The sequence below is a fragment of the Procambarus clarkii genome, chromosome 24, assembly GCF_040958095.1.
Source record: "Procambarus clarkii isolate CNS0578487 chromosome 24, FALCON_Pclarkii_2.0, whole genome shotgun sequence".
NCBI classification, from domain to species: Eukaryota; Metazoa; Arthropoda; class Malacostraca; order Decapoda; family Cambaridae; genus Procambarus; species Procambarus clarkii.
This window is the reverse complement of record NC_091173.1, coordinates 38,854,503-38,860,502: the sequence shown is the minus strand read 5'-3', so window position 1 is coordinate 38,860,502 and position 6,000 is coordinate 38,854,503.

Genomic DNA, 6,000 nt, shown 5'->3' with positions numbered 1-6,000 from the left:
ACCTTCGTATTGCTGAAAAGAGGGAGAGAGAGCGGTACCAAGGCGCACCCGAAAGGAACGACGAGAGAGGAAGCTGCGGAGAAAGAGAGGGAGATGACCACGAAGGCCAAAAGAATGAAGTTGAGATAGGATATGATAACGCCAAGTGGTGTCGTAAGCCTTTTCTAGGTCAAAAAGGACGGCAACAACGGAGGTCTTCGCAGCAAAAGCAGTACGAATATAGACCTCCAAGTTCACCAGGACATCTGTCGTGATGCGGCACTTGCGGAAACCAAATTGAGAAGGGGAGAGGAGGTGATGGTGTTCCAGGAACCACATCAGACGAACGTTAACCATACGTTCAAAGAGTTTGCAGACACAACTTGTGAGAGCAATAGGGCGAAAGTCCTTAGGGGAAGTAGCCAGAGACCCCGGTTTGCGAACAGGGAGGACAACGGCATCGAGCCAGTCCTCAGGGACTGACGACGACTCCCAGATCCGATTATACAGACTCAGTAAATACTGAGACGTGCTCGGAGGGAGATGGCGAAGCATCTCATAATGAATACCATCGGAGCCCGCCGCCGTAGAACCGCAGAGGGCCAGGGCAGAACGAAGTTCAGAGAGAGAGAAGGGATCATTATAGGGAAGCTGAAGATGAGATGAAGTGGGAACCCAGTTCGGAAGCGACCTGCAACGGGTCCGCCACAGAGTATCATGGAGGTGAAGGACCGGTGAAACATCGGGAACGAACTTACCCGCTATCTTGCGGATACGCTTCCAGATCTGGGCCAGAGGGGTTTCGGACGTAATTGTCGAGACATAAGATGCCCAACATTCACGTTTAGCCGTACGGATGGCCCTACGGGCCACCGCACTCGCTTTCCGAAAGAAAAGAAAAGAATCGGTCGTCTGCCTACGGCGGTGCTTCTTCCAGGCTGCACGCTTACAGCGGACAGCCCGAGCACAGTCCGCATTCCACCAGGGAACGCACTTCCGTGGACCCCGAGAGGAAGAGCGAGGAATAGAGCGGAGGGCAGCGTCGAAGACAGTGTCATGAAAAAGGAGGAGAGCGCGAGAGAGGGGCAGAAGGGAGAGGTCAGAGAGAGTAGCACTGAGGGAAAATAGGGTCCAGTCCGCCTTAGCAAACTGCCACCTAGGGAAAGAGAGGGAAGGGCGAAAAGAGAAAAAGGAAACAAGGATGGGGAAATGATCACTTCCATGGAGGTCATCAAGAACCTGCCACGTGAAATCTAAGTAAAGAGAAGAAGAGCAGAGAGAAAGATCAAGACAAGAAAGGGTGCGAGTCCGGGAGTCCAAATGAGTGGGCTCACCAGAATTCAGAAGAGACAGGGAAGAAGAGAGGAGAAACGGCTCAAGGAGGCGACCCCGGGTATTCGTCAGAACGTCACCCCAAAGAGAATGACGACAATTGAAGTCACCCAGCAGGAGCACAGGCTCCGGCAAGGAGTCCAGGAGGTGTTTCAAATCAGGAAGAGAGAGCGGGACACTCGGGGGGAGATAAATGGAACAAACTGTGTACCATTTCCCCACAAAGATACGAGCAGCAGAACAATGGAGAGGCGAAGGAAAAAGTAAAGGAACAAAGGGAACATCAGCCCGAATCAAGAGAGCAGAAGAATTAGAAGCCCCAGCAATGGCTGGGGGGGGGGGAGAGAAAGGAATAGCCACGAAAACGACCAGGACGAGCACCAAGCATTGGCTCCTGGAGACAGACACAAAGGGGCGAAAACCGCGAAACCAGAAGTTGGAGTTCGAGGAAATTGGCGTAATAACCTCGAACGTTCCATTGAAGAATGGACAACGACGAGAAGAGAAAGGACAAAAACAGAGAACAAGGAAGAAACAAAGGCGAAAGACCAACAGAGCACGTTAAAGAATATCAGGGTCGGGATCAGGGTCAGCAAAGTCAGGGTTAGGGGGCATGGGTAAACTGAGCAAAGACGGAGGGAAGGAAACGGGAGAACAGATCAGAGGTGGGCGGGCAGGGTCCGGAGGAGGAGGAGGAGGAGGAGGAGGAGGAGGAGACAACGGAGAGGAGCAGTCAAGGACAGCAGCAGGAAGAGGGGGAGTAGAAAGAGAGGAGCGCACCCCAGCAAGAGCAGCAACCGAAAGGGAAGCAGGGGCCAAAGAAACCTCCATAGCAGGAACAGGGGGCGCAAGCACTGAAACGGGAGGGGAAGGAGCAACAGAGCCAGAAGGAGGAGCTGAGGAAGAAAGCGAAGCCTTCTTACCCGCCGGGGAAGAGGAAGGAGAGGAGCCAGGCTTACGCTTCTGACTTAAAGAGACCGGTGTCCCAGCAACTACGTACCGGGCAACGAATTCCAGTGTCTCAACAGGAGAAGCCGAACGAGAGCACACACGACGGCCGTTAGGAGAGCGATGGACATCCGCCCGCACCGACAGGCGGCGGGGAGAGCCGATAGATGGAGGAAGAGGATGGGAAGGAGGATCGGAGGGGGACGAGGAAGAAGACACAGAAGACACGACAGACCGGGTAGAAGGAAGGGGAACCCCAGACAGAGGACCAGGAGGAGGATCCTTCGGGAGAGAACCCAAAGGGACAGAGGAGGGGGCAGTGGGCGCATCAGGGTCCAAAGCCCGGAAACGGTTGTGAGTCTGAGGAAGGCGGGAAGGACGAGGAGAGGAAGAGCGCAACCCGCGAGCATAAGAGACATTAGCATAAGGCGGGAGCCGGCGAACCTGGCGCCTCGCCTCAGGAAAAGATAAACGCTCCCGGTGCTTCAAGTTGAGGACGGCTGCCTCAAGCTTGTAATGGACACACGCACGGGAGAAGGTAGGATGGGCCTCACCGCAGTTGAGGCAACGAGCCTGGGGAGAAGCGCACTCCGACTTAGAGTGACCGTCGCCACCACACAAAGGACAGAGAGAGACAGTCCCGGAGCAGCGGAGGGCACCATGCCCAAACCCCCAGCACTTGTTGCAGAGCCGAGGAGAAGGAATGTACTCCTGGACAGAGCACCTGGCACCAGCAAGAATGACAGAGGGTGGAAGGGTCCTACCATCAAAGGTAATCTTCACAACCCGGAGGGGTTGACGGCGACTACCACGAGGGGGACGAGTAAACGTGTCCACCTGGAGAATAGAATGGCCCTGGGCAGCGAGGATATGTCGAATATCGTCGTGGCAGTCGCGCAGGTCCCGAACACCGGTCGCATCATGGGGCGGGAGCAAAATAGTGCCAACACTGGCATTCAACTGAACGTTCTTCGAGACCCGAACGGGGGTCTCGCCAAGGCAGGATAAGGCAGCCAAGCGGGAAGCAGCATCCTGAGAAGGAGCAGCAACGACACGTGTACCGAGACGAGTGGGGTTGAAAGTAATGGAGGCATCCACGGAATCAATGAGATGTCGATGGAGGGAGAAATCGTCAGGAGGCGCAGAATCAAGAGGGAGGAGATCAAAATATTTGGCCCACGAAGCGGGACCAAACAAGGCTTGATAGGTAGCAGAACTGGAAGGAATCGAGCGAGGGCGGCCGTGACGAGGACGGCGGTGAGAACCCCCAGAGAGAGAGGGGTTAAAAGGCGCAGTAGTTACAACTAGAGAAGGAGCCGCGCCAGGGGACGAGGTAGTCACCACTGGGGGCTTGGGGCTCGACCCAACCACAGAGGAGGGAGGGGAGCCAGAGGAAGGAGTCAGAGAGGCCAAAGGAGGAGCAAGGTCGGGGCCCAATGCAGCGGAGGCTACAGAGCCCGGTCTTCCAATACGGACCGACTCGGGGGCTTGGTCGCCCACCCCACGAGCCTGAGAAGGTAAACCAGAAGAAGCCGAAGCAGGGGTAATCATCTTGACGAAAGAAAGAATTCACTCACGAATGTGCCCCCACACCCACCATGGAGCCACAATTAGAGGCAGGACACCCAAAAGGAAGCTATCGCCGATCTTGTCGGGGCCTCCTAGGGGTGCGTCGCGAGTATACGCCCCACAAACGCCACCTTATGAAACCGACAGTCCGTCGAGATCGGGTTCAGTGACGAAGTGGGGATTGACAATAAAAGGTTCCCCTCGCTCTCGACGTCGGGTACTGCAGTTCTACGGGTGCATGAGTATGCCTCCTCAAGCACCCGGGCGTCAAAATAGAAGAAGTCCAAGGGAAGAACCAGAACGAGCAAAAGGTCGGTAGGAAACGGCAAGCAGATAGGAGAAGAGGGGGGAGAAAAACGAAACAGAAGGAAAAGGAAAAGATGCCCAGCAGAATTGGAGAGGACGACAGCAGGAGCATAAGGCTAGAAAAGGACAGAGGACTGTCCCAAGGAGCATCACACTCCGGCAGCCGCCCACTAAGCCCCCACACGGCGACAACGAGCTGAGCGGGGAGGGGGGTTGGAATATCCTAAAAAACCTTCTAGATAACATGACGCATGATCGGAAAACATCATTCATTGGAAGCCTACCAGCCATCCAGAAGGAGTGGGAAAGGAACAACAAAATTAATATACCAGGGGCGGAGGCTATAGTCAGGGATGAAACTGAGGCTGAAACTCAGGAAGTTGTAAACTCTGACTCAGTAGGCCAGGATGTAGATGACAGTAAACTAGAAAGTGTACCAGACAGCACTGACAGCTCGATAGGTACAGACACTACGACGGTTCCCGATAGAGCAATTCAGAACAGAAGGACAGACTTATGCAAATTTTATGCAAAGGGCATATGCAGACATAGATATGCTGGTAATAAGAAAGGATTAGAATGCAGTTACCAACATCCCAAAAAATGTTTAAATATGCTTAGGAAAGGTGAGTGTCGATTTGGATCAATATGTAGGTTTTTCCATCCTGACATGTGCCAAACCTCACTGGAGGACAGAAAATGCTATGACCTCAGTTGCCCATACTTTCACGTGAAAGGCACGGAACGCTACATAAAGAGTGGCAAGCAGGATAATGAATTTGGAGGAAACTCTATAAATTTTTTATACCAGACCGGCAGAGAATTCAAAAGGAGCAGCATGAAGAGTGTATGGAACTGGATGCCAGATCCACTTGCATTCCAGAATTACAGATACAATTACCCACCGAAAGGGAACTACAACTACGACAGACAACTGCCCTACAACAATCAGTACTGGTCAGAACAAACTCATTATGTCCACGAATAATGGACTTGCCAAAAAAGTCTCCCATTTAAACTATCACTAATAGAGTAACCTCATTCATCTTTGCCAACATACAAGGACTGAAAACATACAAGGACAAACAACAAAGTACAGTTCATAAATGGCCTCCTCACGGAGTCAAATGCAGTATTTGGAGCTTTCACAGAAACCCATGCAGGGGAATTGTTGGACAGTGAGATCTGGATTCCAGGATATAACCTATACAGGTGCGATAGGAAAATTAGGTCACATGGAGGAGTGGGTCTGTATATTAGGGAAGACCTTGTATGCTCGGAGCTCCTAAACGTTACAAATGAGGTGGTAGAGGTACTGGGATTAAAAATAGAGAAAATAAATTTAGTGATTATACTAATATATAAACCACCAGATGCAACGGCTGAGGAATTCACAGAACAGATAAGCAAAATAGAGAATAGCCTTGATAATTTGGAGAACCCGATACCTGATATTATCTTCCTAGGTGACTTCAACTTGCCTAGTCTCAGGTGGAAAATAGCAAACAATAATATTATACCAGGAAATCTATCAGGACCTAACCAACCACAGATTAGAGAACTACTTAGATTCTGTGACAAATTTTCACTCAATCAGCAGATATCGGAGCCAACGAGAAATGAAAATATTCTAGATCTGGTCTTTACGAACAATGAAGACATTATCAGAGACATTACGATATCAGATACCACATATTCAGATCACAAGCTCATTGAAGTGCAAACGACCATCAATACTCAGAATAGACCTAAAACGTTGATAAAGCGTGAGGGGCTATTCAGTAAATTCAATTTTAATAATAAAAGGATAGACTGGGAGATAATAAACAGGGAACTTACAAACATTCCATGGGGAACTGTTCTAAG